This window comes from Perca fluviatilis, chromosome 2, assembly GCF_010015445.1.
Source record: "Perca fluviatilis chromosome 2, GENO_Pfluv_1.0, whole genome shotgun sequence".
In the NCBI taxonomy this organism is placed as follows: Eukaryota; Metazoa; Chordata; class Actinopteri; order Perciformes; family Percidae; genus Perca; species Perca fluviatilis.
The window spans coordinates 38486864-38512460 of NC_053113.1; the positions used below are offsets into that span (position 1 = coordinate 38486864).

At 43.7% G+C, this 25597-nt stretch overlaps 1 protein-coding gene across 1 annotated transcript in view; it reads right to left on the reverse strand.

Moving 5' to 3' along the window:
- The window catches only part of robo2 (roundabout, axon guidance receptor, homolog 2 (Drosophila)), a 295576-nt gene that overhangs the window by 133840 nt on the left and 136139 nt on the right, over positions 1-25597 (reverse strand). The gene's annotated exons all lie outside the window — the stretch shown is intronic.

A 25597-nucleotide genomic window follows, 5' to 3' on the forward strand; every position in this document is an offset into this window, starting at 1 on the left:
GTTATATTCTTAAAAGTGCTAACTGTAAATCAACAAACTAATTGTGAATACCTATTGAAAACAGGCACATGGTTTTACTGTGTAAGTTTGCCCGTTGCGTTTATGTGTGAGTGGGCGGGGTCTTTACCCCTCAGTGACCCATTCCACTGCCTATTTGTGGACTCAGCTAAGCGTTCACTGCTACACATTTTTAATAACACTTACATATTCATAGTCTAATAGCAACCCACCCAGCTGTGGACAAACAATGGACCTTTTCTCCCCATTTCACCCCCATTTACATTTTGTTAATGACAATTAAAAAAAAAACTACTAGAACTGCCGCCAAACTAAAGAATAATGAGGATGATAAGAAAAAGCAATTGGAGGACTGGACAGACACAGTGAGGAAAAGGGGGAGGTCCATTAGCCTCAGACCTTTAAAGGTTCCATGACATGGTGCTCTTTGGATGCTTTTATGTAGGCCTTAGTGGTCCCCTAATACTGTATCTGAAGTCTCTTTTATATAGACCTTAGTGGTCCCCTAATACTGTATCTGAAGTCTCTTGGTGACATGGTGCTCTTTGGATGCTTTTATATAGGCCTTAGTGGTCCCCTAATACTGTATCTGAAGTCTCTTTTATATAAACCTTAGTGGTCCCCTAATACTGTATCTGAAGTCTCTTTTATATAGACCTTAGTGGTCCCTAATACTGTATCTGAAGTTCTTTTATATAGACCTTAGTGGTCCCCTAATTCTGTATCTGAAGTCTCTTTTATAAAGACCTTAGTGGTCCCCTAATACTGTATCTGAAGTCTCTTTTATATAGACCTTAGTGGTCCCCTAATACTGTATCTGGAGTCTCTTTTATATAGGCCTTAGTGGTCCCCTAATACTGTATCTGAAGTCTCTTTTATATAGACCTTAGTGGTCCCCTAATACTGTATCTGAAGTCTCTTTTATATAGACCTTAGTGGTCCCCTAATACTGTATCTGAAGTCTCTTTTATATAGGCCTTAGTGGTCCCCTAATACTGTATCTGAAGTCTCTTTTATATAGACCTTATTGGTCCCCTAATACTGTATCTGAAGTCTCTTTTATATAGACCTTAGTAGTCCCCTAATACTGTATCTGAAGTCTCTTTTATATAGACCTTAGTGGTCCCCTAATACTGTATCTGAAGTCTCTTTTATATAGACCTTAGTGGTCCCCTAATACTGTATCTGAAGTCTCTTTTATATAGACCTTAGTAGTCCCCTAATACTGTATCTGAAGTCTCTTTTATATAGACCTTAGTGGTCCCCTAATACTGTATCTGAAGTCTCTTTTATATAGGCCTTAGTGGTCCCCTAATACTGTATCTGAAGTCTCTTTTATATAGACCTTATAGTGTCCTCCCTAATACTGTATCTGAAGTCTCTTTTATATAGACCTTAGTGGTCCCCTAATACTGTATCTGAAGTCTCTTTTATATAAACCTTAATGGTCCCCTAATACTGTATCTGAAGTCTCTTTTATATAGACCTTAGTGCTCCCCTAATACTGTATCTGAAGTCTCTTTTATATAGACCTTAGTGCTCCCCTAATACTGTATCTGAAGTCTCTTTTATATAGACCTTAGTGCTCCCCTAATACTGTATCTGAAGTCTCTTTCCCAAAATTCAGCCTTGGTGCAGAATTACAGCCACTAGAGCCAGTCCCACAATGAGCTTTCCTTAGGATGTGCCATTTCTGTGTCTGTAGCTATTGAGGAGGAGAGAGGGGGGGGGGGCAAGGTGGAGGTGTGGCCTTGACCAACTGCCACTTTGCTCGTTTGAAAGCCATGATGTCTCTCTCTCTCATGGGTGGGCCAAATTCTCTGGGCGGGCAAAGCAGAGAAAGGGGAGGTAACCTTGCTCCTTATGACCTCATAAGGAGAAGATTCCAGATCGGCCCATCTGAGCTTTCATTTTCTCAAAGGCAGAGCAGGATACCCAGGGCTCGGTTTACACCTATCGCCATTTCTAGCCACTGTTAAAAAAACTCATAAAGTGACATTTTCATGCTATGAGACCTTTAAAGGGGCTCTATGCAGGTTTTTTTTAGCTTAATTTACCTTAACTGAACAGCTTCGGAGTCATTGGAATGGTTATGTGACTTTTTTCGAGTTGAATGGTGGTTGTCTCACTTCCCCCTAGCGCCTGTGAGCGGAAAAACCACCCTTGCAACTTTCGGCCGGCAAGCCGCCGGTCTCAGCGCCAGGAAGTGTCGTGTGATATCAGGTCTCGCGATGTAACAAATTGCTTCACAGCAATGCACAGATACGCCCATTCAGGAACCGGCTAACAAGGTAGCGATGGAGTCTATCGTCATGGCTGAGCCGGCAAAAAAGAAGCAGAAAGCTAGGAAAGCATTGTCGGAGGAACAGAGAAAGAGGAAGCGCCAGACTGACCGAGAGAGGAGTCAGACACCAGTAAACATAGGTGCTGCCAAATATCTATTCTGAAGCTGTGGGGGGGGGGGCGCTCTATAGAGAAACCTGCCAGCAAAAAGCCAGAAAACAGCGAAGAAATTCTTTTAACAACTTTAAATAATGATTGTTGGTTAATTAAGAAAAAATATTAGTCTACGATTGCACATTAAAATAAAAAGCTAGAGTCTAACTGAATGCTGATACATTTGGTTAAAATACTGCATAACAGAAATACAGGTCTGTTTTCCTCATATTGTTTAGACTTTAAGCGATATGCTACCAACAGATACAAAAGACACTTGTTTGATGTATCTCGAGATCTCTCAGCCATGCCCTCGTACTGCACTCTGCTAGCTAAAAAGAGTGAAGCACACACACGCATATTGCCAGCGAGAGTCTGAAATGACATGCAACAAAGACACTGAGATACTGGCAGCCAATTAAATAAAGGAAATGGCCTTCATCATTGTATGATTAATGGAGCACACCATTAGTGCATAATGTTGCCCTCCCCCCCATCTCTAATCTCTACCTGTGTGAATGTGTGGTACATTTGTGTGTGTGTGTGTGTGTGTGTGTGTGTGTGTGTGTGTGTGTGTGTGTGTGTGTGTGTGTGTGTGTGTAAAAGAGAAAGCACCAGGGAGGGGCAGAGGGTACCAGAGTCCCCAGGGTGTAGTAGCTGGAGGTATTCATCGCTCTCTCCTCCCTCTGAGTGATAATTCTGATGTTATTCAGGCGGGAGTGGGACGGGCAGTGCTGGGCCCGTGATGAAGCACCATGGCCTTTAGAAATTCATTTCCACCAAGCATTCATCTCATTCAGCGCTGGTCTACACCCTGCACTCACACCCATACACACAGAGAGAGGATTTACAGAGCCATGATCCATACTCAAAAACGCTATCCACCAATTTAAAAAAAGCTCCACCAAATAAATGAAAAAACAGCTCCAAGCAAGCACCAGCACACTTCTCCTCAACTGCAGGTGAAGTATGAAGGTAGACAGAAATAGAGTGCCAGGATGATGGAAAAAGAGTGAACTAGATGGGAGGGAGAGATTTTCTCTGTATCTGATCATATGTCCAGATCAAAAGCTGTCAAGAAAAAATGTTCTTCCTTAATAAAAATGCCAATCTGTTTTTGCCGTGCACCAGAGAATAGCACACCACAGTAGACAGGCGCAAAGGCTAAGAATGAGAGCAGCGCTAATAAAAAAGTAGTAAAAAACATATAAGGTGCCTACTGACCCAACAGCCACATTGACAAATTACTAAAACTGATATATAAATATTTGTAACAAAGGGAAGATTTAGCTCTAAGACCCTGACCATTGATAGAGGGCAGAGCTCACGCCCAGATGTCACGTCTCCACCCTCACTTTCAACATTTTGGAATGAGAAGCCTCAGAAGAGCAGCAGGCTCAACAGCAAATGTCCTCGCTACAGTCCCCTGACTGCCCTTCACTGACCATGTCACACCCCCAACACAAACATACACCCCTAAAACATCTGCTCAGCAAGCAAACGTTCCATCCCCCCATCTGTAGAGAGTGCACCCTCGACCACTCTCACTTAGCAGCCATACCCCTCTCAACTTCCACTTAGTAGTCCAGCCACATCAAACCCCCCCAAGCAGACATTTGCACACACAGACAGGCCGCGCACTGAGTGGGCCTGGCCCAGCTTGGCAACTTGCCCCGCCTGTCCGTCTGTGTGCTCACCCCCTGAGCCAGCGCATCAGGATAGCCTTCCCCATGGAAAGGGGGAGGAGGGGCTGCTGTTTTGGCTCTGCCACAGTACCACAGAAGTTCCATAGTGCCTCCATTGGCAGGCAGAATGATGGGTCCCAAACCGCTGGCGCCTGCCAATTGGTGTGCCCCACTCCTACAATGACTGTGCCCACGACCACCATCCAGCAAACTCGGGAGAAGTGTCATTAATATGTAAGTGTTAATAGGTGGAGCCGCACACTAATTGCACACTGGAACGGGATCATGTATAATATTAGAAGCCATTACACACCGGCTGTTGCAAGCAGAGGCAAATGAATTAAGACAACACATTATTTACTCGTGCACGGGGCAAATAGAGACTGACAGCACCGAGAAGGTTGACACTCAACATGGCAGCTGTTACTCACATCTGTTGGCTCCTGTATCTGCAGCGCTCAGCGGCCCTTTCATACGAGCTGCTCCTGTAATTAGTTGACTTTCCTCTGTTTCTCGGCTCAGCCAAATTTAGCTGCAGTGGGCAACACAAAGACGCAACTGCACTGTAGAGTCCAAGGTTGATAGCAGCTTCTTTTCAGCGGGAGAGGGGATTAAGCTCTTAGCTGTGGCCTTTAAACAAGGTCAGCAATATGGTAAACATAAAGGGAAGATCTGGAGAGTGGCAGTATGCAAACAGCATACAATTTGTCAAACACTTAGTGACCTATTGTGAGTACATACAGTATATGATCGGGTTCAGTGTTCCCAAATAAATGTTTTGTACATGCTAAAATAAAACTGCCAGTGAATGACAGCTATATTCTTCAAAAGTCTGGACATTTTAAATAGAAAGAAATAAAAAGAAGAAAAAATGGAAAGCCAAAATTAATAAAAATATAGCAGTGACACATTTCTTTCTCCCCCTTGCCTTCGTCTCACCAAGTCCCTAATGAGCATGTCACTGGCAGAATTAATTTCTTATTGTTTAATTGATCCCCAAACAGCTCTCATCCATCATAGGGCCATTCAATAGCTTACTCTTTTAATCTCTGTCTGCCCCTCGTCATATTTCCATAGCACAGGCCATTACACACACACACACACAGAGAGGGCTCACACTGTGCTATGGGCATCTTTAACACTGTCCAAACACAAATGCTGACACACCAACACACACTCACATGCCCACAGACTCACCCACACATATTTATAGTAGAATCAATTCTGTTTCTATTAAATATGCATCCAAACAAGCAGAGCAGTTGATGCTGCAGTGGTACAGACTCCAGCGATGAGAGCTGGTGCACCAGGGAATGCGTCTAACATCTGTTTTACATTAATGATTCCTGGTGCAGCTCACAAGCTACTGTAATATTCACAAGGGCTGTGAGAAACCAGAGTAATTGGGAAATTTATTATTATATTATCTTATTATGTAGTTCAAGCTAAAAGCCAACAGCAGGGCTGCTTGAATGTTTTAATCTTAAGAATCCCCAAATATGTACAGTGGGCGTTCAACTCCCAAATAAACATATTGAGAAGAAATTGCTTTTCTAGCTGTAAATTAATTAGCTTGAATGGTTTTAACAATATAGTGTAATGAATATTTAGTTGTGTAAGAGCAGTAAATAATATTTACTTAGCTGTGCAACTAAATGAATAATGCTTACTTGGCTGGCTGTGTAACAACAAAGTGATGTTGATTTGGCCACGCAGAGTGATGCTTGCTTGGCTGCGTCCTCTTTAGATGCAAGAGCGATTGTGAGAGTCTCGTCATGTATCAGCACCCACTGACGTGCCCATCCCAGAGGCGACCACTGCACCATGTCCCGTCCCTGACACGCCAACATAATGAATGGCCTAGCTAATGAAGGCTTACTAATTGATTATGGAGAAAACAGAGTATTACTCACCCAATGATGGCAGCTCCAAGGGGTGCTGAGACACTTTGTCAATGCTCTGTTTTTCCAGCCTGTCCAGCCCAGAGGGTCTTTATATCGACCTTATGACCAGTATGGACACCTCGCGTGGGATGAAGTGTATTACTTCTATAATATTTCATTACCCTTTTACATGTTTTATGACACAGATCATTGCAGACTTTTTTTGTCCATGCATTCATTAACATTAATTCAGCAAATGAATGTGTTGTACATCTTGCTGCAGGCATACACCAAGTCCAACCAGGTGTGTCTGCCAGTGATGAGAGTGAATGGGGATTTCAAGGCTTTACACTCTAAAGCTGTTGTTCAATGAAGCAGACAGAAGCTGCTAAGTTGGGTGGTGTACTGTATGTTGTGGGTCATTGTCTTTGATTAACTAATTAGTAGACATTATCAAATCTAAACAGAAGTCATTACCAATGGGCTTTAGCGAGGAGGCACTCATTTCCCCACGGACCTCCAACCACCCACCATCAGGCTCTGCCCAGTCCACCACAGCCCAGGTCCCGTATTCAATCTATAACGACTAATTTTGCTTTTTAAATGGAGCTCTAATTGACTTTCGTGTGAAGAAAGCAATGTGGCTGATCCAGCTTGTATTATCTGAATCACTGATTGAAGCGCTGATTGAATGTGAATCAGTGGCCTGGTATTAGGTTTCCAGACAATGGAAGCCAAGATGCAGACATTACTGACCCGACTGCTGATGCTTTTCTCCCTCTCGCATGCATGCACTCCTTCATTATCATAGACACATTAATGCATGCACCCCGTGATAACAACCTAGCTATTTCTCGTTTCTTGGTGCCGTTTCTCTTCTTTCATCTACCTCCTTCACCTCACTCCTTGTAGATCACTGACTTACATAAGTCTGATGTTGAAATGCAGATGAAGAGTTAAATATTTCTGTAACTGCCACATTGCTACCATGTGCTACAGCGACTGCAGGGCAAGTTGAAGACAAACTTGCAGCACAAAGTACAGCTTGTGTTTACTGCATCTCAAAGGAAGTGTTTGACACTGCAGATCAAGTGGGATGCACACGCTCCCCATTGCCATCTTCTGTCGAGCTCAGGAAAGGAGTGTCCTCAGGCTCACAGGCAGGGGCCGAACCATAATCAAGAAATTATCATAATTCACTCTAATCATAAGTGAAGGAGGGTAAAATGACTGAAATTAAATTCTGGATTACTGCTTCTGACTGCAGGGATGTTTCAGTAACTGCTATTTTCTGCCAGTGTTTTAAATATATGTTTACCGTACTCGTGCCGCCAATTAAAACACTAAGTCAACGGGAGTGCCACAGGTTTACTGGAAAGCAACACACACACGCATGCATGCGCACACACATCCTGGTGTGGATTTATGCTGTTGGTGTGTAATAAGAGGGGCAAAGGCAGAGTGATGTGATTGCTCAGAGTGCTGTATGGCTGGGCTCCCAGTCTGGGGCATTAGACAGCTCCACTGCAGTGGTAGCAACATGCTGGGAGAAGGAAGGAGGCAAAATAAAGGCCTGGCCAGAAAAGGCCGTTCTGGTCTAATTGAGTCCTTTGGGCCGAGGCTCCACTGATCAGAGACTTGTTACAGGAATCCGGTTTCATGGTTTCAAACAATGAGATTTCAGAGAAGGGATTTGTAGTCCTTTGGGATTCCATCCTAACCTTTCTGTGATTCTTGTGGTTCTCTCTTGGTTGTCTGCTCTGTTTTAAATCAGATTACTTTAACAATATGGAAACACTGCGGGTCAAGCTCAGTAAGTGGTATTCACACACACACACACACACACACACACACACACACACACACACACATATATATATATACATACATACATACATATATACAGTATCTCACAAAAGTGAGTACACCCCTCACATTGTATTTATTTTATTTATTTTTAAAGGCCAGTTATTTCATGGATCCAGGATACTATGCATCCTGATAAAGTTCCCTTGGCCTTTGGAATTAAAAGTCCACATCATCACATGCCCTTCACCATACCTAGAGATTGGCATGGGGTACTTTCCATAAAATCATCTCTCAATGCAAATCAAACTAGCCATTAGGCTAACCGACATAAAACCATGCCAATCTCTAGGTATGGTGAAGGGTATGTGATGATGTGGGGCTATTTTAATTCCAAAGACCAAGGGAACTTTATCAGGATGCATAGTATCCTGGATACTATGCATCCTGATAAAGAGATGATAGAGAGATGATTGATTATGGAATCTACCCCATGCCAATCTCTAGGTATGATGAAGGGTATGTGATGATGTGGGGCTATTTTAATTCCAAAGGCCAAGATATTAGGATGCATAGTATCCTGGATCCATGAAATAACTGGCCTTTAAAAATAAAAATCTGCCTGCCTCTATGGGAATTTAACATAGGGGTGTACTGACTTTAGTTGCCAGCGGTTTAGACATTAATGGCTGTGTGTTGAGTTATTTTGAGGGGACAGCACATTTACACTGTTATACAAGCTTTACACTTAATACTTTACATTGTAGCAAAGTGTAATTTCTTCAGTGTTGTCCCATTAAAAGATATAATGAAATATTTACTAAAATGTGAGGGGTGTACTCACTTTTGTGAGATACTGTATATATTGCAGTGACGCTGTACTGTGAATGTAAATATGCTGTTTGATGCCTACGGTGTGGATCATTTTGAACCAGTTAGAATTGGTGTCTGTTTCTACATGCCTGGAGCATGTCTGGCTTCCATATGGATACTCAGCTCATAATGCTGAGTCACCAGAGATATCACAGCTTCCCTGGCCATGGAGAAGACTGTGACACAGGTTGAACGATCAAAGCTCAGAGTCTTTGTTCTGAGGAACCATAAATCCTACAAGCATTATTCGGACCTGATGTCCAGATGATTAATTATTATATTATTTTCAAATATTAACTGCATCAATGCTGAAGTTGTATAGATTTTGTATTTATTGTTTTATACTGTGTGGATGAAACAATACAAAGCTGTTGTTTAAGAGAAACCAAGTAAAGAGAAAACTTATACGGATGGTAAAGCTCCCCTGAACGTAGAACAACAGAGCAAAATACAGCTTTCAATACAACGACCCAGATGAGAAACATTCACACCATTTACAAAGAGATTCCTGAGAGAAAGGCTCGTTTTCATGCTTGCTCCCTTTCACTCTTTATCTCTCCAAACAATCCCTGGGAGACCGAAAACAACAAAGACAAATGACTTTGGCCTTTTAAAAGAAGCGTCAAACCTCTCCCTCCAGTGAGCAGAGGATCCACCGAGGTGTCCATGTTTCTTGCTCACCCCCTGCAGTGGCATTAACTAGTGGGGGCTCTAGATGAGCTTCCTGTGGAGCACAGAAGGCCAGGACAAACACAGGCACTGTGCTGGTTTTAATAGGCGCTATGCCCACTCAAGTGTAGCAGTTCATAAATTAGAGAGGAGAGCAAAGAGAGGAAGATGGGAGACTGAGCAAATACAAGCAGCAAACACATGACAAAAAGTGACTGCCCTCTGGACTCACTTCGGCATAATATGACAGAAAAGGAGAGGAAGAAAGGCAAGATGGAACACAGAAAGAAGATGGGGAATCTAATAAAATTATAGTTATTTGCCAAGGCTCCAGGGAAGATAGGACAGGAGCCTACCAACTGCATGAGACACAAATTTCAAAGCTATCCAAGATTTAATGCTGTTTTTGTGGTCTAGAGAGAAGGCGGATGGGGAGGAGGGAAATGGGGGACAGGCACAGGGCCTCGTCCACCTGATGCCTCAACGCTGCCTTGCACAGCTTTCTTTTGTAGCCCAAAGTGCTGGGCAGAGGAGAAAGGCAGACACAAAGAACAGACAGGACTCTCTGCAGGACACTCTTTGTGCCATCACCACTCACAGGCAGCAGGACAAAGCCATCAGCTGCCTGGACACCTCGTTAGCCCGCTCCCTGCAGCTCTCACATGGCACAGGGTTGACTGTGGCCCTCCTGCTGGGACTGGCTCACTGCTACAGTGAAGCTTCAGCCACTAAACACACACACACACACACACACACACACACACACACACACACACACACACACACACACACACACACACACACACACACACACACACACACACACACACACACACACACACACACACACACACACACACACACTGTGGAGACCAAAGAAGTAATACAGTGCTATAAAACACACCTGTTCTACAGAAGGTTGAAGGCCCTCCCTTCACAAGCCTTCTCATGGATATTTGCTTTGGTTGTTAAAGCTGATCTTTTCAGATGCAGTCCACAACAAAAGCACCTCAAGCCTGGAGGAGATGGCTGGGGGAAAGGGATGAGGCTCTCTTTCCTCCTCATGCTCTTTTATCCTTTTACCCTTTGAAATATAGATTAAGGCTTTAAATGAGGTTAGGTGTGTGGTAGTATATCAATGAGAGGTACATGAAGACCTGTTTATGGAGTCAATCTAGAGCAGAGAAAAGATCTGTCATGTGAGAAGAACACACTGTAGCACACAGACTGTACATTTTGTCTATACACTGACACACTCGGACCCAACAACCCTTTTACAGTAAGACATCTATATTGAGCGATAAAACTGAATTCAGCAGGCACAGATTTGACAATTGATGAACACAAGCTGATGAATCCAGTTAATGGCCACTACAATATTGGGGCAGTATCTGTTACTGAGTGGATTATTTCCTCTCAGCATTTTAGCATGGCTTTCAGATATTAGTTTTGGATTAAATGACATAAAATAACAAAAGACAGCTGGAAAAGCCAATCCTAGCACCTTAAATTGACGCACTCATCCATGCCCATTTGCAAGCAAATAAATTATTTTGACATTCTGAGGCTAACAAGTTGTCCCCTCACAATCTTCCAAAGGCTGTGTGAGGCTGTTTTGCTATTACCAAAAGGCTGTTTCTGTTAGCATGCCCTCGAATATTAAGAAGGGTTAGTGCTTAGCTTGCTTAGACCAAGCCAAATAAATATTCAGTAATTAGTTCCAGCTTCATACGCTGTCAAAATAGGATCCACCAGTTAATGCACCAAAACAAGCCCATTCACCACACTTCAACTCATTCAGGCTACAAAGAAAAGCAACACAAATAAATAAATATATGCCGGGAGCTTTGTCGGCACAGTGACATTGCTATGCATGAATGCAACGCAAAATAACAGTCAAAATCAGGGATAAACATACAGTAGATCCCAGAAACACCAACAGCCAGTATAAATACCACACACATATTTATTTACATTTATTTATATCTACAGTGCATTTATATCATAATATTATTACCATAATATTAGGGTATTATTTTGATTATGCTATGCATTATGAGAAATATATATACAAATATGAATGCACTTTACATAATAAATGAGTATGTGGTAAATATTTCTCCACATATCCCCACCAAATTGTGGCTTAATTTTTTTCTCAACGTTGCATCATGATGAAGCAAACATGCAAACCAATCAATCAATAAATCAATTAGATCATCATCATTGAGCTCAATCAGACAAAAACACCTCTCATGTCTCATATTCAATGTAATTATGAGATGATACCATATGTGGGTTTGCTTTGTGATGTAGTTCCTCTGCTTTTCTCTCTGATGTTTTATATTTTAAACCACAGAAGTTGCTCCCTTTTTGGGAACTTACTAACCGTAGTATTACGGCGCCGGCAGCCACATTACTTTGTTGTTTGTGTTGCTACTGTACATAGTCATGGTTTAATGTGTAGTATAGTATAATATGTAGCAATATCATGATGTGACAATATTTTATCACATTAAATGTGATGCTGGTATTATTATGAAATATATGATATGACACACCCTTAATGTATGCAGAAACCAAACAATCAACCTCCCCCACCACTCAATCATAGCAGGCATAGTCTTTGCAGCCATTACAAGGGCTGATTTACCAGAAGGTAGCAATCAGTCAGGCCTGGCTGCAGCCACCTCTCATGTATCAGTCTGTACATCCCTTCTCGTTCAACAGCTGTGGACTCATATGTTACTGTCCCTCTACCTGTCACTGTCCATCTACAACCACACCAACCACAGCACACATCAATCAGCCCACCCCTGCTGCTTTTTAATCTGTTCCCACTCCCAAGGACCACGAAGACTTCAAAATTACAGTGAAGAAAGGTCACCCCATCCAATTAGAACATCATCAGGGATGCACACTAGAGGGTCATTCCCTGAACCCTCGTAGCACATCGTAAATCCTACACTGCTCAAGAAGGAACACCCACTCTGGCAGGATTCAGAATGGCTGACTGATTGCAGCGCTGGTAAATGAGGTGCTAGGATGATCTTTAACTGTTATGGTGGAGAGTGGAGACAACTGATGTGCATTTGTATTTGGATTGATACAAGGTGTAATGGCATGTGAAAGTGCCGCGATAGGTTTATTCCCTTAAGATGATCCATGTTATCATCAGTCCATGTATTGACCCCGTGACGACCCCGGGGCTCAGATCAATCAGGTCTCCAATCAGGATTAGATCAAGCTGCCCTCTGCCTCCTTTCTCATAATTCTAGTCGCTTGCTCTTTGCAAGGCTTTAGCCCCATAACTGGACACACATGCAGTCAGAGAAAGTGGCAGGCCTGCTGAAAGAGAGAGAGATTTTGGATCAAACAGTGCAATGGAAAGAACCTTGTGGAGACCATTGTCTTAGCTTGGCAGAGGAAAGGAAGCTAATGAGAGAGGGGTAGAGAGAGAGCCAGAGAAAGAGAGAGAGGGTGGGTCAGTGAGCTTTGAGCCTCGTGTGGGCTGATCTAAGCCAATTAGAGACAAGTGACAGCTCAGCTACATGCTCATGACACAACTAGACCATGGCACTGCTCTGAGCCCCAGCACCCCACTGTACAGGCCTGACTTGGACCCCAACAAGCCCTTAACACTCCCCCCATGAATGCCTAAATACCCCCCTACCACAACCCTCATCACTCCAGACACAGACCGAAGCCAAGGGAGAAAAAGAGAGTATGCTTAACAAAAAGACTGTTCGCTCCCCTTCTGTCCTGTTTCCCCTGCTCTCTGGAAGGAAGCAGCCAGCCAAGCAGAGCTCTCTGCCTCGCCATGGTCGGCCAACTCTCTTGACATGTGATGTTGTTGAGAGTTGCTGTGACAACCTGGCAAATCCACTGACCTTTGCCCCAGCAGTTCAAAACTTGTGAACCCAAGATGAGAGAAAGCCAAAAAGCTCGAAGGGGGATATGTGAAGTGAGGAGTTTCAATTGAAAATGGGGGTCGGTTCAAATGACCACTGGCAGCTGTCATTGCAGCATTGCCTTCTTCCTGTGAGCAGATAATGGTGTAGAGCCTTCCCAGTATACATGAGGGGAGGTGGTAGGCCACCAGGTTGTGGGACGTCAGGGCTCCAGCACAGGGCTTGTGATTAATGAGACAGGGCGTCGCACTACAAGGAGCTCAGCGGCACGTGCCACACTGGCGGTAACAACAAAATCTCCTGACACTGTGTGGAAGTGGAGCCAGAGTCACAACAGTTCAACAGTTGTATAAATGTCGACAAATCTATCACCACCACCACCACACATACACATGCCTTATTTTGCACGTCAACAATCACATGGCACATCCATGATGCTGAAATTGGATATGTATCTGTTAATGCATCCTCTCATTCACCCTTGAATCTGTGGATTTCTGTTTGGGGGAGAAGAGGCGAGATATGCAGAGATGGAGGATGACAGGAAGGAGTGATGGGGGTTGAGGGACACCCAGCAGGGGGTGGGACAGGACAGCCCTCCGCACGTCTAACGTCTGCCACTCAAGAAAGTTAATGATGCCACGATCTTGGGCCAACCATCCCCCTGCTGCATGTGGGAAAAAAGACAGACACACAGAGAGAGGACTGAGGGTGGTGTTGCTGTCACATGGATGCAGTCAGAAGAGGTGAGATGCTCTAGCAGGGTGAGGTGGGGGTGGGGCGTGGGGGTGAAAATTTAAGGTCCAAGAATATTTATGACAATCAACACCCCAGTTGGCACCATTGAGTGATTTTGAGATGAATGATATACCCCCCTCTTCTTTCTTCCCAATCACTGTGCTGTCTCCATCCTTTATCAAGTCAAGGTTTATGAGAATTTCTGCTAATTTTATTTGCAGTCAGTCACTACGTTGCTATTTGATTTTGCCTAGTGAGAAGGGGGATGGGGATTGGTGTTTTGGCTGCTCGGCTGAAATTGTTATCATCTACAGCCAGTTAGGGAACAGCAATTTAGGGGATAAGGGAGAAATGGAGGAGGGATGGGGGTTGAAGAGTGGCAAGATGCTGAGGGCAGATAACAGAATCTGGTCTAGCACTCGGCAAATGTAGAAGGATTGTGCAAGGTTTAGTTTCACAAAATATCTTACAAAGCAGAAAAGGCCCTTTGCAGTGTAAAATGATATAAAAACATGGTAAAGAAAGGAGGATAAAGGCTCATAGATGTCCTAATCTGTCATACAGCGGGTACTGAGTTAAATCCGGCGGCAATCTAGTTTTGAGGTTACCGCAGTAACAACAGAACTTAAGTACTATAAGAATGAATAAGCTGACAGATGCTCATATCCTTTAGCCTGTAATGGAATTATCTGTGCTTCTCTTCCTCTGACACAAGAATAACCCTGCCTTCTCGGGCTATTTCTCCTTTCATACATCTCCCAATAACACTAGGGTAACTGTATTAGCAGTGTATGCGAGAGGTGCTCTCCAGACTGCCAAATGGACCCGTATGCAGCTCTGTTTCCAAGCCATGGGGTCAGATCATGGTCAATCGATGGTCAGTCACAGGTCACATGCAGAGCTGGCCAAAGGTCAGCCTATCTGGACCCAGAGGTATGACTGGACTATCAACCCCTGTACTGCTCTGAATGGAACTGTAAGTCATGTGGAGAAGCACCTTCTGCTTGAAGTCTGACAATTTGATAAGAAGAGCAATTTACCGTATTCTCAAATTTCATATTTTGAAGATTAGTTATCCAGGGATTGTAAAAACAATTAACCCTGTGTCAATATTTCTTAATTATAGTTCATTTGTCTTGTTCGGGATATTTTTCACAGAGCAGGGTTGTGTGTGAGAGAGGATAAGTGAATTACCAAAAACAGGCAATTAAACTAATAACACATTAGTTGCATAAACTAACAACCGACTAATTTCAGAAATATTCCACTCAACGTGTTTTGAATAATATTATTTCCCATAACCTCCTGCACAGCAACAGCAGCCAAATCGATATTCATGAAGTGTCAGAGTTGTAATTCATGTGTCTGTTCCACATGAACACCGCAGAGACCTTTAAAAGAAAGACGGAGAAAAAAGCTAACATGTAAATTTCACAGTTAGTGCCTGGCCATGGATTATGTTGGCCAATTAAGCTGTTCTTTTCAGGTCCATTACAACGCGGTGTCTGGGGGTTCATTTTCCCTTACTGTGCCATTTAGGCCTCAAATGGGCAAATGTTCACTGTGCAAGTTGGACGACAAAGAGGGAGTGTGGAGTCTGTTACAGTGTGTGTGTATGTGTTTGGGCATGGGCATGTGTGTGCATGTGCATATGTGCCTTTACAAACCCTGTCTTGTGTATGAGTTCCAAACATCCATGTGCTGCGTTGCCTGTGTGCCTTTGTGTGTGGAGGCCTAATTTGTGCATGAAACAGGAGAGCGTTAATGGCTTTTAAAGATCGGTGGAGTCAAATGAGCGCACTCATCAGTTAGCATCCACACCCCTTGGTGATCACTCAGTGTCGTTAGATTTCATTTCCTGTGGAAGAAGAAGATCTCGGTGGATTCAAGACAAATCCCTGCAATTATAGCCATGCTTTAGATGATTTACTGCCATCATTTCTGTCTCACTGGGTGGTGGGTACTGTTGTGTATGGCATATTTTTCAACAGTTATCATTGGACATACACAAGCAATAACGTTGATTACTTAGGACTTTACTCAAGCAATATCTTCCCAAAATATATCCCTTATTTTTTCTCAACACAAAAGCAAAAAGAAAGAGACAGAGGACTGCCCATACACTACATACAAAAAATACTTTTATCACCGAAACAATACGGCCGAAAATGTTGTGATGACGCAAACAGAAACCGCGACCTGCACGTGTGTCAGTAGCCGATCCGTTCCACCTGCAAAGCGTCTCCTAAGCAAAGGAAACAATGAAAAGTGCTCTTAGAGTCTGTCAGCACACGTTTCAGTGAGATCTATTCGGATCCTCTGCACTTCATCGCGACTGTACTTGATCCGCGTTATAAAGACCATTACTTGGATGCGGAAATAAAGCAGGGCGCACGAGAAATGATCCAGGCCGCGATGGATGCGGAGAACCCGCGTGGAAGCGAAGCCGAGCGCGAACGGCGCGCCAGCGCGCCTCGAGCGCAGGAGATCAGAGCGCAGAAACAAAGACTCGTCTCTCTGCACCAGATGAGGGGCATGCACCCTCGTTGTCTGATATGTTCAGTGAAATCCTGCAAGAAAGTGCCTCAAATAATAATAATAATAATAATAATAATAATAGGTAAGCTATTCTGTTCTTAGGCTACTGTATACTGTATGTGACTATCAGATTGTAGCCATATTTCTGCTAGATATTTTTTTAATTAAACTTTAATATTAATTTATACAATTGCAATGCCTTGATTTTAGTAAAGTTAGTACACAGTCATAGCCATAAATAATAAATAATAATAATAAATGGTACTAATAATTGGCATAATTTCTTTCGGTGTTTCGGTTTTCGGTCTTGGTTTCCTCTTTTTCGGGTTTCGGTCAAGAATTTTCATTTCGGTGCATCCCTACCATACACCTATCTAAACACACACACACACACACACACACACACACACACACACACACACACACACACACACACACACACACACAATGAAACACAGTGCAAACATGGGAGGCACCTGCATGTTCGTTAATAGCTTTGCCCTGGACAGTGTAGAGCAGCAGCAAGAGGCAGTGAGATAACATTCTGCTTAGCATTTGAATAGGGTGTTCTGATTTCTATTCAGTTGGCCTTTGCCCATGCTAGTGCTTAAGTGGTCTGGGTGAGTCTGTCTGGTCTCTACTGTGCCAACCAATATGCAGGCTCATATCTGGCAATGTCTGTCAGTGTCCCGGTCTGTCTGTCTGTCTCTCCGTTTGGCTGCATGAGTGTCTGGCTGGTTAATAATCAGCCTGGCTAGCTGCTAATCATCCTCCCAGCTGCAGAAGCAGGTGGTCACACATACCACAGCTCCCAGTCTCATTCACCATGTGATGTCATCTCACTGCACCTGGTCACACTGCTTTACACATAACCGAGGTAGCCTGTTTGCCTCTATGAAATCACATGTCTGTGCTGGCCCTGAAGCTGAGAAGCGTTGACGTTTATTTCTCAGCCGAGTGGATGCGGCCGCTCCTGTAGTGAACTGGTGACTGCTGAAAACAAAATAAAACCTGCGTGTCCCCTTCTTCACCTCGGCAAGCCTGGGACTGATCCCAGAGCAGTCTAACAGGCAGAGGCAGCAGTTAGGACACACTCCACATCCAAATGGGAAGCCATTAACTCTGCAACACACAAGGTCACCTCCAACTAGACACAGCAGCCACCCAACTTCCTCTGCTGATATGCCCAATGGATGCAGCGGTGCAGTCATGTAAAGGTCAGGATGTAAAACTGAATGGAACCACAGCTGTCTCAGAAACCACACTCTTTAACACTTGATCTTGTCTCCGTTCACTTTTGAAAGTGACCAAAACGCTTTGAGTATCACTTTCAAACAGCAGGAAAGGAAATGAGAGGAAGGGAGTGGAAAGAGGAAAGAGAGTGATTGAGGGAGGCAGGGAGGGAGGGAGGGAGACAGAGAGAGAGGGAGACTGCAGAGACTGAATGATCAGGTTTCAACTCTAGGTCTGCAGCTGTTGAGGGCTCTGCTGGCTGATAGGTGTCCCTTACTGCAAATGTAATCCAAGCCAAACACAGTATCTGTCTACGCCATCGAGAGATCACCAAGTCATAACACATCGGGACCCACGATAACTCTGCCGTTGCCCGGGGCCAAGCCATGCCTGGTATCAGTTTAAGGGACTGCAGAAAAATAATTAAAAAAAACTATATATCAAATCCACACAAACTGAGGCACCACAAGGTTGGCAAAGTTGTACACTACGAACTCTCAACTTCCTAGGGCCAGTTTGGAATTTGTCCCATGTATTCCCCTCCTCCCTTCCCCCAGTTTCCTACTTCCTCTCCATCCACACAGTTCAGTTGAGAATCTAATGAAGCTGAAATGCCGTGTCTCCTATGTTCCCAAAGGACTACTTGAAGGAGGGGCTATCCTTAATGTTTGCACAACTATAAAAACAGCCACAAAAGACATTTACCTGAAGCATTTGTGTGTGCATGCTTGTGCGCTTATGTAAGGAGTGACGCAGAGAGTAAGTGTGCACAACAGCTTGGAACAAGATATCCATCAGATTGCCAGTGTGCAGTGCGACAGTTGTAACCCAAAATAAACAGGCTGAATGGTGGGTCTGGTTGAGTCTTGACCCTTCCACAAGATCAATCCTCAGCAGTATTGTGTACCCTACAGTGTTGTGCAAAGGCATGTAGGCGTGTGAATGAATGTGTGTTTAAGGGTGTGTGTGAAAGTAACCAAGGAAATAATGGGCATTTGAACCAGGGACATCAGTGCAGAAATAACAACACATTCCACACACCAGAGGGTGAATCAATTCCAGCGACATTTGATTCAAACCCATATCAGCTAGAGCCTGAACTTCAGCCCTCCACCCCGTCACCTCCTCCCCAGCTCCATATGATGGATTACCATCTCTGGCAGTCTCAGAGAGTCTGAGAGTGAGAGAGAGAGAAAGAGAAAGAGGAAGGTGGGTGGGGGAGGTCACTCACTACAGGGACACAGTCATCAGAAGGGAGCGCTGGGTTAAGGAATTATGGTTTGACAGAGATCTAGGGTGGATAGGAGAGGCCAAAGGGTTCTCCAGGGGTCAGAGGATCCAATCGCGGCTGGACTCAATGGCAAGCCATCCCCAGGATGCAGAGTCTACAGGGATTTCACTCAGGGTCACATTTTCGATTAATATTATTATCACTCACTTGTCCCTTCGCCTACTTGTCAGCAAATAGAGTGGTATCAGACATACTCATCTAAATGCTTGCATCTAAATAGCAGACCTGTGCAGCAATTTAAAATAGACTTACATTAGGAGAACCCCATGTGTTAGGTTATCTACACACAGGTTGAAGAACGGATTAATAGACAGATTAATGGGGCAGGGTGTTTTCTGGAATGTAATTTGATGATAATCAAGATAAATCTGCTTACTGAAAAACTGAAAGCTGCAAAAGGCTTGAATAAATTACAACCATAAGTCCACATCAAAACAATAATCAAAGTGCAATCCACCCATGAAAGCAGGAGCCTCTCACCCTCTCTGTGTTTTGAAGCTGATCAATAATCAGCCTGCAGACAGATTTTAATAATTTACAGCTCAGCCTGCACCCCAAACTGTCTGATAAGAATAAAAGAAATGGTTAGGCAGGCTAAGTTTATTTTATGGAATGAGCTTGTTGCAATTTAGGGACTCGATGTTATTGCAAAGATTTATTTCTCAGTCACTGCAGAGTGAGCACTGATGGTGTAAAGCATGGGTGAAGAGGCACGTGGGGGTGGAGGGAGCAAGGAGAACGAGGAGAGAGGAGGCAAAATGCAGGCAGGAGAGACAAAGCAATAGCCTTGCATTGTCAGAGTGGAGAGGCCATCAATAACAGTGTCACTATAAAGAGAGAAAGAGGGAGAGTGTGAAAGAACGAGAGTAGGGTTTATAAAGGAAACACAACAAAACAGGGGCTTCATCTTGCCGGGCACTAATGGGCGTGAGAAGCGGCTAGCTCAGCATTCTCTGCTTTGACGGCTCACTCCTCTGCCGACGGGCCGTGGCATCCATGATGATAATCCAGTTTATACACTCAAAGGTGACACAATGGTGGAAGTAGAGAGGTGGAGAGTGAGGAAAAAAATGAGGAGAAAAAGACTAATAAAGGGGCTGAGAATTATGGTCAAAGATCATCCCAAACTTGGATGCCATCAGTGCTCCATCTCTTTGACACCTTCTCAGCACAGCTCTTACTGCACTAGTCCAGTATAGCTGTCATCATTCAGCAATACCACAGTGTAGGTGTGCTATACTGTATTTCCTATCTTCAGCACTACACTTCTTTCCTCTGAAGGTAAGAAGGTAACACAGACAGGCTGTTTCCCTTCGGTGGAGTTGGGGAGGTCAAAGCTGGGACACAAGGCCCGCTGAGGATAGTAAAAGTGCAGTCTCAGGACTTATCGTGTGTGTGTGTGTGTGTGTGTGTGTGTGTGTGTGTGTGTGTGTGAGAGAATGTGCTAGTTTGTGTGTGTGACAGTGAAAGGTCAGAGTGCTGGTAGTGACTGCAGTGTATTCATATGATTTATTTCCCTGTGAGAGTTTTCCAAATATCTGTTCCATTTCTGCAGGCCAGTCTCTTTCTGTGCACAGGAGTTGGATTGTTGCAGGTATCTCCTCATTTACTGTGGCCATCTGTGGCTAATAAATGAGAGAGTAATCTGCATGCTGCTGTATATGGCTGGCGAGAACTGTGTGTGTGTGTGTGTGTGTGTGTGTGTGTGTGTGTGTGTGTGTGTGTGTGTGTGTGTGTGTGTGTGTGTGTGTGTGTGTGTGTGTGTGTGTGTGTGTGAATCCCAATAGATAACAACACCTTTTTACAGAGGTCTAGCTGCACAGACACAGAGCTGACACATTTAATCAGGAATTTCTCCTCTCTCACAGTTTATCAGGGGAACATATTTCTCACACACTTGCCTGCTCTCACAATCTCTCTTATCGCAGGACAACATTCTCACCTTTTCTGCATCTATACTTTTTGCATTTTCCTTCCGCACTAAACTTGGCCACCTTAAAGCAAGAAATATCAACAGTCCTGGAATTATTTTTGGTTAAGAACCCAGTACCCCTTCCACTTTTGGACCATATCAAGTGAGCCATAATAGAGCCATTCAAAGGTGCAGAAAAATCTAAGCATGTAATAACTTTTGTTTTAGACTGACCCTCAACTTTATGTTTTGCACATCCCACCACATACTGTAAACTCACAGACACACTGACGTACTATGAGAGTAAAACATATTTAAATACTAATTAGAACGTGCTTAGTTTTTTAAATTGTGTTTATTTCCTAACTGCAGCATGCATCATTAATGTTCTGTAATGGTTGCATTGTTGCTGCTTCCTTCATTACCCTTCATTATTTCTCAAGGACTTCAGTGCAGATTAAACCTCAGCCTACTGGGGTTTACACCAGTGTGAGGGCAGGTGTTTGTGTACACTGTTTTGTGAGTGTGTGTGTGTGTGTGTGTGTGTGTGTGTTGTTTGTGTGCACTTGTCACTCCATTTTCTAATTTCTGAAATGGAATGAGTCCAGATGAGCTTGTGAAAGGCTCTACAGTGCGGCTCAGCCTGACTCCCCACCTGGCCTGCTCCTCCTGGCCTGTCCCTTTATTAGCTTCCCCTCATGCTGGACACAACAGGAACAGCTTGGTACCCTCCTCCTCTCTTCACCACTCACACCTCTCCCAACTCTATTTTCCTGCTAATTACCTTGTTGTACGAGCACCAAAGGCTACCTAACGATTCACTTAATTGCAGAAGTGGTAGATTAGATGATATCAAAGGACCTTTTTAAAAGTCATCCAATCCCATTCCAAGCGGCATTTAGAACCAACCCAAGACATCTGTTTCATTTCTGCGTCATTTGCATTTTTAAAGGTTACAAACTGAACGGAGCAGCAGAGGATACAGAGCTACACCTCAAGATTCGGTGTGTTCGTACCTTTGCAATGCCTCTCTCCCCAAACGATTACATACATTTAATATACACATAACCACATACACGTCAGAGGGCTTGAGTCGCATTCAACACTCAATTAAAAGTACAACTGTTCACCCTACATGCTTGTATTTAAAGCACTATGAACGCTAGCTACCCATCCACCTGAAAAGATTGGGGCTTATTAACATTTTCCATGGGATCCTATCGCCCCAGGTGTGCCTTGTCACACTTACGTATACACAGATATCCGCAGTGCTAGCAATTTATTCAGCAGCGGTGGCTGCAGCTAGCATTTCTGACACAGGCTTCACAATGATTTATGAACCTGCTCATTGACCTAGTTTATTCTGAAAAGAGAAAAGGGGGCACATCCCCTAGTATATACGGCATATCCATCCCATGGAACTGGCCTGCAGTCAGTTTTGAAGCGCATGGGAGGTAGAATGAGATTACCAAACAGACTGCTTGTATACCCGCAAGACAACACATGTACAGGTTCTCCATCTTCTGAAGTACAGCACAGTGAACAACACCTATTATGAAAATTCTTCCCAAATGAAGCACAGTGATGTTCAAGCATTATCCTCACACTCTGCACATGCACCATAGACTTAGATAACACCATAGATAACATTAAACAGTTCATGCACTTCTCCAGCCATTTCTGAACAATGTGTGTTCAACATTAAACACTGAAAGGATGACATTTTAGAAAGACTAAGCCCAGTAATGGCACAAGTCCCCCCAATCTGGCCCACATAAAAAATGCAGAGGCTCCTAGAGGCCTCCTACTCTCCACTCCACCATTACTCCTCTAACAGAGAGAGTGGTGAGTGCTGCCCAGCTTGATGTCCAGCATGCAGCAGTGCCGCTTTGCTCAGTGGACACTGAGTTCAATCTGTTTCAGAGCTGCAATTAAATTATCTCACCGGGGTCCTGCTCAACCACTCGTGAAGGGAAGGGGGGGGGGGGCAAAGGTGGGTTCAATACGAGGAGGGGGAGAGAGGGAGGTAGAAGACGAGGGGGTGCAAGACATATCATACACACAAACCCAGCTCAACACGGATATAGATTTAAATGCTGCTTTTTCTTGTGCGATTAGCTGTGGCTTTACAATCACTAGACGGATGTCAGGACCTGATAAAGCTAATCACTGCAGTAAGCCAATGTGGGATTTAGCACCCCCACCACCTTCTGCTCCCCCAGTCCCCCCGAAGACCTGGCTGAAAGAGAAAGCCGAGAAAGCCCAGGGCTCAAAACAAACCGGGCATGGAGCGCTCCACAAAATGTCCCTCCCTCCTCTTTGGGAATTATGATAGCCTTATATGTAAGAACAAAAATAGATAAAGAAAACACACCACAGATTGTCATATCTTTATGTCATGTTTTTTCTGTTTGATTGATTATGCCCTTATTGTTATTGTCAGTGATATTTACTGTCTATATATTTATAAATAAGGCGATCATGATTATTTGATCTGTTAACTACATTTAAAAGAAAGCCTAATACTACTACCTAAATATAGGAGAGATGGAGGGAGAAAGAGAGCTTAAAACAGAGAGCGTGCTCTCAAACAATGGAAATAGCACTATGGTGAAACACTAACTAGCGTTGACTAGGTCCATTCTGCTGCCCTAGGCCAGACACATGATTGGTTCTGACACCAATCCCGCAGATGAGCCTCGGAACATTCCAACTCAATACCCCTTAAGTTTCTCGTCATTAAAGTTGCAACAAGTCATCAATATCTTAATATAATACCCTCCCTGTATATTTCAAACTCCTTCCTTTCTCTTCATCTCCTCAATTTACTCTAAAGTGCCTCTAAGGGCTTTAGTCCGTTCATAATCAAATAATTTAAATTAACAATATTCTACTTTAATAAAACATCATTGCACTGTCACGTCATAATCAAGTAGCATAGTAACTGTCCCTGTATGAACTGCACTTGACCCACCAGCACAACCATTTCCTACACCCACACTCCATCACAGTCAGGCCAACACTGCTGTCATTCTCTAACTATGTGTGTCTCAGGTCGGGTCAGGTCAGGTCAATAGAAGCAAAATTGTGTGAGGTAGTGTAGAGCCAATAGCGGTTTATTAATAAATGGAATTGGAAGATCGACTTTGACAAACAATTAAATGTAGATGGAGACAGTTTCAAGTAAATTTTTTTTTGCAATAAGGTAATTGATATGCTGCCTGATGATGAGAGCCAGAATCAAAGCTTTTGACTTAGTGGAGGCTGACGGTGTACTTTTCTTTTTTGTCAAAATGGCATTGTACAGCTACAGCAGGGACAGATTCCAGTTATGTATCCTGGTTTACTCAGAGTGTGGCCTGAGGCTTTGCCCTCTCAAACCCAGTAACACTTATAATACCAATCATACATGTGCTCTTATTTCTTCACCTTGCTATCTCTTCCTTATCCCCTCACTCCTGGCTTCCTGACCCCTCACCTTTAAGCCATTAAAAGAGTAAATGCCTCTGTATGACCCCCTCTGCCGCTCAACCCATATTACATTTGAGAGGGAGAGATAGAGAGTACTGAAAAGAAAGGCTAAAAAACAGTATGAGAGGGAAAAAATAAAATAATCCAGAGACTTCATCAATTTTTCATGAATTTTCATTTAGAATGGGAGAGCCCTCTTATAGCAATCGATAGATCAAGCTGCTGTCATGCAGTTAGCACCTGGGGGTTGCTGGGAGGCCCTCGGGAAGGCAGGGGACTGGATCAGAGGCGGACACCAACCCCCTCCTCTCCAACACACAAAGTCCATTTCCCAAGGATCACAAGCCAACTACCCATCCTGCTACACTGATCATCGTCATCACATTAGAAATACAGTCACAGGTCCTTTTGAAAATGTGCAAGATATTGTTTCTTCTGTTCAAAACATTTTCAAACATTTAATTAGCAAAATGTTTGCTTGTGTTATGTTTACTGTGCGGAATGGGAGCTTATCATTTGACTCTAATAATGACTCTACAATGCTTTTTTTTTTAAGATTATTTTTTGGGCATTTTTAGGCCTTTATTGACAGGACAGCTGAAGAAATGAAAGGGGAGAGAGAGGGGGAATGACCTGCAGCAAAGGGCCGCAGGTCGGAGTGGAACCCGGGCCCGCTGCGTCAAGGAGTAAACCTCTATATATGGGCGCCCGCTCTACCAACACCCACTGCTTAAATTTCTCATTTCTCATGATATGAGATCTTGAGGTCTCCTCTCCATTTCAAATCACGCAATTCAAGAGAAGCACCCAAAAGCACACAATGGGATTATGTTTCATGAACAAAGCCCTTGTTTGAAATGCAGCACTATGTTACTAAAAGTACCAGCAGTTAAAACAACACAAGGAGATGGAGACTTTCCGCTCCATCTCATGGGCAGTCGAGGTGCCTGGGAGCCTCTCCATAAGAAGCCCAGCCTGAGCCTGCTGGGGGGGAGGCTCATCTTCAAAGGTAATTCGATCCACAGCTCAGGTTCTGCCTGTCAGTGTTCACCAACACAGTCCAGGCAGCCTGTGTCAAATGTCCTTCAGGACTTTGATCTGTGCCTGTCATTCTACCCCCACTCACCTGTGAG